This window comes from Bos taurus, chromosome 27 (genome assembly GCF_002263795.3).
Source record: "Bos taurus isolate L1 Dominette 01449 registration number 42190680 breed Hereford chromosome 27, ARS-UCD2.0, whole genome shotgun sequence".
Taxonomy (NCBI): Eukaryota; Metazoa; Chordata; class Mammalia; order Artiodactyla; family Bovidae; genus Bos; species Bos taurus.
This window is the reverse complement of record NC_037354.1, coordinates 26,557,709-26,571,409: the sequence shown is the minus strand read 5'-3', so window position 1 is coordinate 26,571,409 and position 13,701 is coordinate 26,557,709. Positions and strand designations below refer to the sequence as shown.

Here is a 13,701-nt window from a genome sequence, read left to right as displayed (position 1 = left end):
AAGCTGTTGACAGCTCTATCCCAAAGGGACGCTAATGGATTCTGCGGATGTACCTCCAACTTCACTTCTCCCCCAACAGGACTGAAAGAACAAACGCCAGGAGAAATCATCCTGTCAGTAAGAGCCAGGGCCTTCTTAACTCAGCCCTGACCAACCATTCCTGTGGAGCCCACAGTCAGATTCCGGATGAAACTCACTGTGTGTTCTGAAATGGCATTGCCAGCTTCCATGAGGACACAGAAGCCACATTTCAGTGACTGACTTCCAATTTAATAAATTCAAGAAGTACAGTCATTGTGTGAGTCTTGGGCTTTCTTGGATAGAAAGGCCCTTCCTTTAATAAAGAACACACATTATCTTATAAGATAATTACCCACAGGTAATCTAGACATTGGGCTCCCCAGGTGGCTCAGTGGTAAAGACCCACCTGCCAGTGCAGGAGACTCGAGTTTGATCCTGGGTCGGGAAGAGCCCCTGGAGAAGGAAATAGCAACCCACTCCAGCATTTTTGCTTGAGAAACCCCAAGGACAGAGGAGCCTGGCAGGTTACAGTCCATGGGGTTGCAAAGAGACAATGACATAGCAACTAAACAACAACAACAAAATCTAGACATTAAAATAAAAACCAACAGACAAATGCTTATTAATTTCAATACACAGTAGAGAATAGTCACGCACACTTTTCAGCAGTCACATCCAATAAACACTGTGTCCAAAGACTATGGCATTTTCTGTGTAAGTTTTAATTGTTTATAAAAAAAGATTTTCGTCATCATCTCCAGCTGCTCTGAGCTGACCTCTCGAGGTTCCTCTTACATTCATAGGATTGGGAAAGGCAACTTTTCATTTTCTGATGACTCACAAATAACTGTGTATAATCTCTCATCTGAAACATTCTAAAACCCACAGGACTGCTTCAATGATCATCTATCATCTGCAAACTTTCTCTCCACCTATCCAAGTTCTCACACAGACAGACTCCAAAAGCAGCTTTAAAATGTGCTGGATGTTTAAATCATTCTTTGGAATAACTAACTTTTGACACATGCCAAGTGGATTCACAGGTAAGATCCTACAGTGGGCATTTTAGAGTCTGAAAGTGCTGTTTTGGGGTAGTGTGTAACAGCAGTCCATAGGTACATGATATAAAAATTTCCCTTGATTTTAGAAATCGACAGGATAACATTGTGTATTCAGGGGAAACACCAGAAAGTCAACACTTCTAGTGATGACATGGCAAACAAAATGAGGTGATGATATAGTATTAGTTAAAACATCAAATGATAAATACTCATCTGACAAAAATGCAGAAGAGATAACAGCATAAGGGATCAAAATCAGATGAAAAAGAGGAATGAGGAAAAAAATGGTCAAAAAATGACAAGGAAAAACAGACAAATCAAAACAGACCTAAAAAGTCATAAAACACAAAAAATTCAGGACTATGAACCTATTAACAAGGATAGAATATCAATATAGAATCAATATATGGAAAATAGTAAAAAAAAAAAAAAATCACATTTCTTACAACTGATGACTGAAACATCCTTAAGTTTGTGTAAATAAGTTCAATTTCAACAAAAGTAACTAATTCACAAAAAGTTTGAGAAAATTCTCAAATTCTTGCACATTTAAACTGGGTAAGTAGCTATCTTTATCCACTGATAGAGAACAAAGTTTCTGATTATTAAGTTTTAAAAAGCACCAGAAATTGCTCATAATCCCAGTAATTCTTTTAGTGTTTTTATAAATTAGTACATGCTTTTTTTTTTTTAAGTTTTTAAAGACTGTATACCACACTGAAAGTGAAAGTTAGTTGCTCAGTCGTGTCTGACTCTCTGCGATCCCATGGACTGTAGCCTGCCAGGCTCCTCTGTCCATGGAATTCTCCAGGCATGAGTACCGGAGTGGGTTGCCACTTCTTTCTCCAGGGGCTCTTCCCGACCCAGGGATTAAACCTGCATTGCAGGCAGATTCTTCACTGAGTGGAGAGGGAAGGTGACTGAAGAGAACTTTCATTTTTATATTTATATAATCTGGTATTTAAGCATTTTATAAGCATAAACTCCCATTCACTTTTGTCATTAGAAATCCTCATCTGCCTGCGCTTGCTCTACAGGTACAACCTTCATCTAGTAGAAATATAGATTCATATTAACTAACTTCACTTTTCAAGATCTGATGACGAGTGAGTGCTTCTTCGTACTTAGTCTAAAACTACAATCTCACCCAAAAAGGGACACTGATGGCTCAAGGTCCTCAGAGCAGGAGGGTCTACCCTAACTACAGCCAAAGGAGTGTTCTTGCTTTGTGATCAACTTACTTCTCACTCGAACGAGAAAAGAGGGATCACTCACTTTCCAACATCTAAGGAAGTGACTTATCTCTTCCGAGATGATGAAATAAACATAGTTTCAGGGACAGAGAAGTTGAAAAGAGCTCCACTCATGAGTAGCAGTGTAAATTCCACAGAGCTGGGTTGCTTATACACATAAGGTTGGGACGGGGGAGCTGTGTGTCCCAGAGCCTTCTCAGTTTTACACACTGGTTAAATTATTTTATTCTTTTTAAATAAAGTCTAAATGAATTGAGTCCTCTGCTTATTCTACAAGCACAAGCTGAAAAACCAAATTGCAAGACTGAACCACACCGAGGACTGCCCATCCTCTCAGTTCCAAAGAAGGCTTGGCTGGCCTGCAAGATTTCCCATTTGCATCTTGCCACCACAAAAATGGATGACCACAATCATTAAATGGTCTGCCAGGCACTTAATTCTGGTTGCAGCTCAGAAGAAACTAACCAGCCTTTGGTCAAGCTCCAGTTTCTTCTTCGCATTGGCTTCAAGACGGAACAGGTGGTCAAGTTCCTTGTTCCTGACGATGGCCACCTACTGAACCTAAAGATTTGCTGCTTTTCTAGCCCTGGGAAAGTATGCATTGGTTCATGACGCCACATTGCTACAGACACCAAGGACCGACTAACCATAGGATAAATGCTGTTGTTAAGGACTCCCACGTTTGTTTTAGTTTTAAATGAAGGACTGTTCTATCCTTTCTAAAGAAAAAAGTCACGTCATTACCCATGATGTGCACCTCCCTAGTTTTGAGGGATCCACTTGTCCTGGCCCTCTAAGAGCTATTCAATAAGATGGCTGGATGGCATCACCAACCTGATGGACATGAGTTTGAGCAAGCTCCAGGAGTTGGTGATAGATAGCAACGCCTGGCATGCTGCAGTGCACTGGGTCACAAAGAGTTGGACATTACCGAGCGACTGAACCGATCTGTATAACCAAATTTATACTTTTGTTTGGGGTTCATGGAAACCAGGGTCATTTTGCCAAGGTGATAAAGTTTCCGTTAAGTATCAGGGATGGAGAAGGAAATGGCAACCCACTCCAGTATTCTTGCCTGGAGAATTCCATGGACAGAGGAGCCTGGTGGGGTACAGTCCATGGGGTCGCAAGGAGTCAGACACGACTAAGCAACTAAACCACCAAGTTATCAGGGAAAGGAGGAAGACTCAGGGAAACACATGGAAGAGAAATGCCACATTTCAAAAACTTTTATGTACAGGGCTCAGAATGAGGACAGGGGGCGGGGGTTCCAAGTTAGCACGACGAACACCATGCTTCTACTGTTGTTCTGGAAGAACTTTTCCCAGTCCAACCCGATGTCACTTTATAATCAGATGATCTCAATCTCTATCTAACCTTGATAGGACTTCTTAACATCAAAGTCTTATCTAGGCCCTCTCTCGCATCTGTTGTTGTTGTTTTTTTTTTTAATGTGGACCATTTTTTATAAGTCTGTATTGAATCTGCTACAATATTGCTTCTGTTTTCTGTTTTGGTTTTCTGGCCAGGAGGCACGTGGGAATCTTAGATCCTCAACAGGAATCAAACTGGCACCCCCCACATTAAGGCAAAGTCTTAACCACTGGACCAATAGTTAAGTCCCGTATTTTTAAGCAGATAAAACAATCAAGACTTTCAAGGGTTTGAAACTGCCCAAGCATATAGGTCTGGACATGTAAGCACTTTGCCTCATTACTAAGAAATTCACTGAGTGCTGTCACACAAAGAGAGGTGGGTACCAGAGGCAAATCAGGAATTTAGGATCTGAATTAGCGTAGATGGGAAACTAGATATCTGTGTGTGTGCATGTGAGAACTTAACCTCATTATTAAGAAATTCACTGAGTGCTGTCAAATACAATATATGGTTGTCAAGTCCTTAGAGGTCAACAGGAAGTTGCTTAAAAAGGCAGGAAGCTTTACCCTTTAAACACCCCACCCTGGCTTCTCTAAGTTCCTTTAGTTAACTTCTGATGGTTTATCCTGTTTTAATACTGGTTAGCCCATGGAAATCCACTCTTCCTTCAATTACACTGCACTGCTTATGTCATTTAAACATGAAGATTTTTATATGGATACATTAATACAGTATGTTATAAACAGAAGTGTGCATTGCTGCTGCTACTGCTGCTAAGTCACTTCAGTCGTGTCCGACTCTGTGTGACCCCATAGACGGCAGCCCACCAGGCTCCCCCGTCCCTGGGATTCTCCAGGCAAGAACACTGGAGTGGGTTGCCATTTCCTTCTCCAATGCTTGCAAGTGAAAAGTGAAAATGAAGTCGCTCAGTCGTGTCCGACTCTTAGCGACCCCATAGACTGCAGCCTACCAGGCTGCTCCATCCATGGGAGTTTCCAGGCAAGAGTACTGGAGTGGGGTGCCATTGCCTTCTCCTGAAGCGTGCATTAGTAATGCTCTAAAATGTAGTGGTGTGTGTGTATGCTCAGTCATGTCTGACTCTTTGTGACTCCATGAACTGTAGCCCACCAGGCCCCTCTTTCCATGGGATTTCCCAGGCAAGAATACTGGAGTGGGTTGCCATTTCCTTCTCCAGGGGATCTGCCCAAACCAGGGATCAAACCCACACTCTTGTGTCTCCTGCTTGGCATGCAGATTCTTTACCACTGAGCCATCAGGGAAGCTCAAAGTGCATTTACATTTAAGGTTTTTTCCAATCCTATAGAGTACGCAAATTTATATGTCAAAAAGATCCCTTGGGCTACCCCTAATATAGACTTTTCCATGGCCTAACGAAATGAAATAGAAGCAGAAAATATGAAGATATATAATCAAAATTCTAAAACCTCTTTTAGCATAGCTTTGGTGATTGTGATTGTTATTTTACAAAGCAATTCTGTTTAAATTAAAAAAAAAAAGTCATTTTACCTCTCCCACACTACACAGGAAAACTACCCCAGATAGCACAGAGTTCTTTATGGTCACTTAAAAGTAACCAGAAAAAAATTCACAGGAGCAGATTACGGTACTAAAACTACGCAGGGTCTAATGCATTTATTGCTTTGATATCAGTAACAAACTCCATCTGAGGAGCCTGACCCACTGTCAACTTCAGCTCACAAAGCGCCATTGTTGTTCAGCTGCTCAGTCGTGTCCGACTCCGCGACCCCATGGACCACAGCCTGCCAGGCTTCCCTGTCCTTCACCATCTCCCGGAATTTGCTCAAGCTCACGTCTGCTGAGTTGGTGGTGCCATTTTGCAATTCTGTGATTTTCACACTTTCTGTAGTTGTTAGAACCACAATGCACCATAGTTCCAACAGCTACAGAAAGTGTGAGGATTACAGAAATAAAAAGCTGAAAGCTGTGGAGAAAAGGTTTGCTTCCCAATGTTTAGTCATAGGAAACTACCCAATATACACCTTTAAATTCTTTGCTGCAAGGTCAGCACACCTTCAAAATGACAGTGGTGAGCATCTCAGTAGGTAGCAATAGATGCTAGTATTCTACCAGGAGGGAGGCATTATAGAGCAAAATAAATCATAAATATCCAGATATGGATGATTATGAAGAAGTCAAGTCAGTATGACTTTTCAACATGCACTCAACGGGTTATGGTCTCCGAGCAGTAAAGTTTCACTTTCACTTCCAAAGATTAAGGTCTCTGGGCATTAAAGCACACACAGTAAAAACAACACACAAATAGACAGAAGAAGGGGGAAAAAAAAAAAGGATTCATGAGGAGCCAGGCTGCTGTCATTTAAGCCCCACTTCTCCACCTAGCTACACACCTCGGACCAGTCACTTAACTTCTCCAGTCACAAATTTCCTCACCTGGAAAACTGAGACAATTCAAGTAATCTCACATGTGGCAATTTAAAATTACATCCAATCTCTGATCTCCCTCCATTTGTAACACAGAACTTAATTCCTTTGCCCGTCAGTGCAGGCTTCACTTCGCGACTCACTCCTAATGAAGAGAATGTGGCTGAAGAGACTTCTAACAAGCGGGTCAAAAAGGCACTATGGCTTCCTCAGGAGAGGACTCCTGAATCACTCACTCAGTGAAGCCGGGTACCACGATGATTGTAAGAAGCTCTGCGTGGAGCACATGGCGATGGACCAAAAGCCATGCCAGCAAGCCATCCTAGAAGCAGATTCTCCAGCTCTACCCGAGTAGTCAGATGGCTGCAGCCCTAGGGAAACCTGTCTTGTGGTTTATCAATTTTATCTTTCAAAGAACCAGTTTTTAGTTTCATTGTCTGTTCTATCGTTTTCCTCGTCTCCACTTCGTTTATTTCTGCTCTGACCTTTATGATTTCTTGCCTTCTACTAACTTTGGGTTTTATTTGTTCTTCTTTCTCTTAGTTGCTTTAGTTATAAGGTTAGTTGGGAGAGGGCTCAAGCCAATAAAATTAGAAATGAAAACAGAGAAGTTACAACAGACACCACAGAAATACAAAGGATAAGAGACTACTGCAAGCAACTATATGCCAATAAAATGGATAACCTAAAAGAAATAAGACAAATTCTTAAAAAGGTACAATCGCCCAAGACTGAAACAGAAAGAAATAGAAAATACAAACAGACCAATCGACTTAAAAACTTCCAAAAAACTAACCTCTAGGACCAAAAGGCTTCATAGATGAATTCTATCAAACATTTAGAGAAGAGGTAACACCTATCCTTCTGGAACTCTTCCAAAAACTGCAGAGGAGGGAATACTCTCAAACTCATTCTATGAGGCCACCATCACTCTGATATCAAAACCAGACAAAGACACCACACAAAAAAAGAAAATTACAGGCCAGGGTCACTGATGAGCATAGACGCAAAACCCCTCAACAACACGTTAAAAGGATCATACACCACAATCCAGTGTGATTTATCCCAGGGAGGAAGTATTTTTCAATATCTCTGACAAGGGATTAATTTCTGAATTTACAAAGAGCTCAATATCCAAAAAACAAACAACCCAATCAAAAGATGAGCAGAAGGCTCAAACAGACAATACTCCGAAGAAGACATATAAGATGGCTAAGGGGCATATGAAAAGATGCTCAATTAATTAAGCATCTTAATTAAGAATTAGAGCAACGCAAGTCAAAACTACGACGAGATGTCACCTCACACCAGTCAGAATGGCCATCAAAACGTCAACAAACAATAAATGGAGAGGGTGTGGAGAAAAGGGAACCCTCCTACACTGCAGATGAGAATGTAAATTGGCACAACCACTATGAAGAAAAGTATGGAGGCTCCTTAAAAAACTAAGAATAGAACTACCATATGATCCAGTAATCCCACTTCTGGGTACGTATCACGAGAAAAGCATGGCTTGAAAGGATACAAGCGCCCCCGCGTTCATTGCGGCACTGTTTACAATAGCCGAGACACCATCGACAGATGAATGGGAAAAGAAGATGTGGTGTGTATATACATACAGTGGAATATTAGTCATTAAAAAGAATGAAATAAGGCCATCTGCAGCAACATGGATGGACCTGGAGATTATACTAAATGAAGTCAGAGAAAGACAAGTATCACATGGTACCACTTATATGCAGAATCTTTTTTAAAAAATGATACGAATGAACATATTTACAAAACAGAAGCACTTACATGGAGAATGAATTTATGTTTACGGAAGGAAGAGGAATGGGAGGAATAGTTGGGGTGTTTGAGATGGACATGTACTCACTATCAACAGATAAGGGCCTAGTATACAGCACAGGGCCAAAAAAAAAAAAAGTTAGAGAAGTCCACCCTCATGAGAGATCCTGAACTAGATACACCTAGCTAAGCCATGCCTAGGTTTCTGCCCCTTAAAAAAGGAAATAATAAATGGGATAAAACTGCATACAACAAAACACATACATGTAAAACTGGGGAAATCTAAACAAAAGGAGTGGATCGTACCAACCTCAATTTCTTGGTTGTGATATTGTGCTATAATTTTACAATATGTTATCATTAGAGAAAAGTAAGCAAAGGGCACAGGCTTCCCAGGTGGAGTTAGTAGTAAAAAACACACCTGCCAACGCAGGAGGCGTAAGAACCAAGGGTTTGATCCTCGGCTTGGGAAGATCCCTGCAGAAGGAAATGGCAACCCACTCCAGTGTTCTTACCTGGAGAATCCCACGGACAGAGGAGCCCGGAGAGCTACTGCAAAGAGTTGGACCCGACCGAAGCGACTTAGCATGCACTCACGCACGCACGCAAAGGGCACCCACGATCTTTCTACATGTACATCTTAGAACTGTGTGTAAATTATTTCAAAGTCAGTTGAGTTAAATTGAACTGCGTCTTTAAGACTTTGACATATAAGTAATTATATAAACATTAACCAAGAGATTTACATCAGTCGGTAAAACTAAGCAGTGAAGCTAGGTGGTAGTTACAAATTCATACACATTTCCATTTCAAAGCACTATCAGAAAAAGACTGATCTTTTTCCTATTAAGTTTTTAATTGATATGATTCAGTATTGTAAAAGACATTAGAATGAAATATGACTTTTTTTTTAAGTGTATTTTACTTAATTTTAACTTTCCTGATTTGTTTAATCACTACCTTTTATTGTATACATCTTATTTGCAGCATCCCTCCCTCCCTCCCCACAGCGCGACTGAACAAAGAGAAGAAATACAGCTCCACCCATCAGAACACCGACACAAGCTTCCCTAACCAGGAAACCTTGACAAGCCACCTGTGCAAACCCACACACAGCGAGGAAAAGCCACAATAAAGAGAACTCCACAAACTATTGTAGTATCCATATCTCATTTAAAATTCATTGCATATAATATGGAAAATAAAAATAGCAAGTACAGTTTTTTTCTTTTTTTAAAAAATTTTATTTTTAAACTTTACAATATTGTATTAGTTTTGCCAAATATCAAAATGAATCCGCCACAGGTATACCTGTGTTCCCCATCCTGAACCCTCCTCCCTCCTCCCTCCCCATACCCTCCCTCTGGGTCGTCCCAGTGCACCAGCCCCAAGCATCCAGTATCGTGCATCGAACCTGGACTGGAGACTCATTTCATACATGATATTATACATGTTTCAATGCTATTCTCCCAAATCTCCCCACCCTCTCCCTCTCCCACAGAGTCCATAAGACTGATCTATACATCAGTGTCTCTTTTGCTGTCTCATACACAGGGTTATTGTTACCATCTTTCTAAATTTAAAATATTTTAAACTACCACCAGGGGAAAAACTTGGGAGAGTCAAGCCCAGTGATTTCCGAAAAGCAGAGAAATACATATGCACAGGCTTGATGCCTGTGCCCTGGTGGTCCAGTGGTTCAGACTCTACACTTCCAATGCAGGGGACATGGGTTCGATCCCTGGTTGACAAACTAAGATCCCACAAGCTGTGTCACGTGGCCAAGAAAAGTCATAAGAAAAAAAGAAAAATATATTCGTAGGCTATATTTATATTAACAGGGCTTTGGTGAACTCATCAAGAACCAACCACTTTTCCATACCTGTTTCTACATAAGAATTTCAGCACATATTGGTATGTACGTGAAATACCTCACAACTGAAATAAGAATTTTTAAAAACACAATCTATTTTTAATTGATTTATTTAATTGGAGGCTAATTACTTTCCAATATTGTGGTGGTTTTTGCCATACATTGACATGAAATCAGCCATGGTGTACATGTGTCCCCTGGTCCTGAACCTCCCTCCCTCCCTCCCCATCCCATCCCATCCCTCTGGGTTGTCCCCTTGCACTGGCTTTGAGTGCCCTGTTTTATGCATCAACCTTGGACTGGTCATCTATTTCACATATGGTAATATACATGTTTCAATGCTATTCTCTCAAATCATCCCACCCTCGCCTTTTCCCACAGAGTCCAAAAGTCTGTGTCTCTTTTGCTGTCTTGCATGTAGGGTCGTCATTACCATCTTTCTAAATTCCATGTATATACTGTACTGGCATTTTCGTTTCTGACTAATTTCACTCTGTATAATAGGCTCCAGTTTCATCCACCTCGTGAGAACTGATTCAAATGTATTCTTTTTAATAGTTGAGTAATATTCCATTGTGTATATATACCACAACTTTCTTATCTGTTTGTCTGCCCATGGACATCCAGCTTGCCTCCACGTCCTAGCTATTTAAACAGTGCTGTGATGAACAATGGGGTACACGTGTCTCTTTCAATTCTGGTTTCCTCAGTGTGTATGCCCAGCAGTAGGACTGCTGGGTTGTATGCCAGTTCTATTACCAGTTTTTTAAGGAATCTCCACACTATTTTCCAGAGTGACTGTAACTAGTTTGCATTCCCAACAGTGTAAGAGGGTTCCCTTTTCTCCACTCCAGCACCTACTGTTTGTAGACTTTTTAATAGCCATTCTGACCGGTGGGAAATGGTACCTCATAGTGGTTTTGATTTGCATTTCTCTGATGAGTGATGTTGAGCATCTTACCATGTGTTTGTTAGCCATCTGTATGTCTTCTTTGGAGCAATGTGTTTAGTTCTTTGGCTCATTTTTTGATTGGGTAATTTAAAAAACACAATCTATTTTATGTCAGCTACTTTCTCTAATTTATAAACTAGTTAGTTTACTGCAAAGCCCAGTGCTAATAATGCATTTTTCCAGTAAAAAAGCAAACTTCAATGTTTAAGTTTGGATCACCTCCTAGTTTTTCCAGTGGTCAGTCAGTTCAGTTGCTCAGTCATGTCCGATTCTTTGCAACCCCATGAACCGCAGCACGCCAGGCCTCCCTGTCCATCACCAACTCCCAGAGTCCACCCAAACCCATGTCCATTGAGTTGGTGATGCCATCCAGCCATCTCATCCTCTGTCATTCCCTTCTCCTCCTGCCCCCAATCTTTCCCAGCATCAGGGTCTTTTCAAATGAGTCAGCTCTTCGCATCAGGTGGCCAAAGTATTGGAGTTTCAGCTTCAGCATCAGTCCTTCCAATGAACACCCAGGACTGATCTCCTTTAGGATGGACTGGTTGGATCTCCTTGCAGTCCAAGGGACTCTCAGGAGTTTTCTCCAACACCACAGTTCAAAAGCTTCAATTCTTCTGTGCTCGGCTTTCTTTATAGTCCAACTCTCACATCCATACATGACCACAGGAAAAACTATAGCCTTGACTAGATGGACCTTTGTTCGCAAAGTAATATCTCTGCTTTTTAATATGCTGTCCATGTTGGTCATAACTTTCCTTCAAAGTAGTAAGCTTCTTTTAATTTCATGGCTGCAATCACCATCTGCAGTGATTTTGGAGCCCCCCAAAATAAAGTCAGCCACTCTTTCCCCATCCATTTGCCACGAAGTGACAGAAACTGTCAATTCCAAATACAGTCAATGAATTTACAAGATGATTTATAATCTCCAAGACCACTATATGTGAACTACCTCTCTAGTGGGATATATTTGTTTCGTTTGAACACCACTTATAATCATACCTACTTTCCATCTGTGTGGTCATTTCGACCAAATCAATATTAAGTTCATACATGACTTATGTATAATTATGTAAAGGGATGCAGGTCTCAGAAGCCTCAGCATGAGTAACAAGCAGGACAATATATGTTGGTTAGAAATACTGAAAGATGTAATAAATGTCAGAAAAAAAATGATGAGGTTTGAGGTTGAGAAATAGCCTAGATTAATAAAAGCATAATATATGCTTTCCAAATGGATCTAAAATATTTTAGAGTTTCTTAGGTATTTAAGTTGGGTTCCCATAGCACTGTAACTTTTCAATTTCCATAGTGAAAGGAAAAGACCACTAAGTTGAGCCTAGTAGTTTAAGTCACGTATCTGCTTCAAAACTAACTATTGAGGTCTTGGGCATGACCACTCTGAGCCTCGATTTCCCTACTTACAAAAGGAAGGTGTGGAAGAGTTCACCTCTAGGTCCCAATCCCAATCCCAGAGGTACAGCAGAAGGAAAGGAAAGGCTTTGGGTCAAAGCATACTGGGGTCAAAGGACACCAGTCAGGAAAACCTAGCGATTTCCCTGGTGGCTAAGACCCAAAGCAGAGGACTGAGCTTTGAACCCTGATCAGGGAACCAGATCCCACATGTTGCAACTAAAAAGATGCTACGTGACACAACTAAAGATCCTGCCTGCTGCAACCAAGGCCCGGCACAGCCAAATAAATTAAAAAAAAAAAAAGACGACCACCACCTAGTTCTTGCCATTGAGGACCTCTCAATCAAACCAATGGAGCACACATTTCTTTGTTTTTGTAAGTACTTTTTAAAAATTGTTTTCTATTTACAGTCATAAAGGAGAATGTCATCTTAAGCCACAAATTTAAAGAATTCTCAGACTTGTTATTGCCAAACAAGGTAAATGGGCCCCAGAGTTCCTGATAGGTAAAATTATTTGATGAACTGATAGCAAAACAGTCATGATGGAATCTATTTGCATTGGGTTTTTTCCCTTGTGAGAAAGAGTGACTCCGCAGAGCACAGTGTTCAAGGATGCAAACTCTGGAGGCAGACTGCCTGAATGTGAAACCCAGCTTCCACTGCTATTAGCTAAACTATCTTGAACAACCTATTACTAATTAGAGCCTCCGTTTCCTCACTGGTAAATGGGAAATAGAATAAAACCTGCTTTATACGGTTGCTAAGAAGATCAAATAAGTGAATGTTTGTAAAGTATATAGAAAAGCACCTAGCACATAGAAAGCAGCATTATGTAAGTGTTTGTTAAGTAAGATAAATATAACCTCTCAAATGCTATCAGGTAATATTTTTTGCTGGCAGGGCAAAAAGAATACTCAAAAATGAAATTATTCAAGTGCAGAACTTAGGACTTCAGTTAGCCAGCGAAAGATACTTTGGGGGCTTGCCTGGAGACTGAGTGGTAAAGAATCTGCCTGCAATGCAGGACAGGAGAGTACGATCCCTGGTCCGGAAGGATCCCAAATGCCGTGGAGGGGCGAGGACCATGCACCCCAAATACTGAGCTTGTGTTTTCGAGCCTGGGAACCGCAACTACCGAAGCCCGCATGGCCTAGAACCCATGCTCCACAACGAGAGAGAAGCCGCTGCAATGAGAAGCATGTGCCCTGCATCTAGAGAGTAGCCCCTGCTCTCCGCAACCAGAGAAAAACCCTCACGGCAACAAAAATCCAGCACAGCCAAAATAAAACAAAACAAACAAAAAAAAACTTTGAAACATTACCCCAAATAGTTTTTCAACAATAGCTATTATGGAAAAAAAGAAAAAAAAAAAGAATTAACAAACCGCATACACTACTTAAGACGCAAGACACAAAAAATTTATTGTTGGTGTTTAGTTACGAAGTCATATCCAACTCTTTGTAACCCCATGGACCGTAGCCCACCAGGCTCCTCTGTCTGTGGGATTCTCCAGGCAAGAATAATTGGAGTGGGCT

At 41.0% G+C, this 13,701-nt stretch overlaps 1 protein-coding gene and 1 non-coding gene across 6 annotated transcripts in view; both read right to left on the bottom strand.

Moving 5' to 3' along the window:
• The window catches only part of RBPMS (RNA binding protein, mRNA processing factor), a 202,867-nt gene that overhangs the window by 126,926 nt on the left and 62,240 nt on the right, over nucleotides 1-13,701 (bottom strand).
• On the bottom strand, nucleotides 5,579-5,656 carry MIR2399 (microRNA mir-2399). Its single transcript, NR_031250.1, has one exon. It is a non-coding gene; the product is annotated as a microRNA mir-2399 (primary transcript).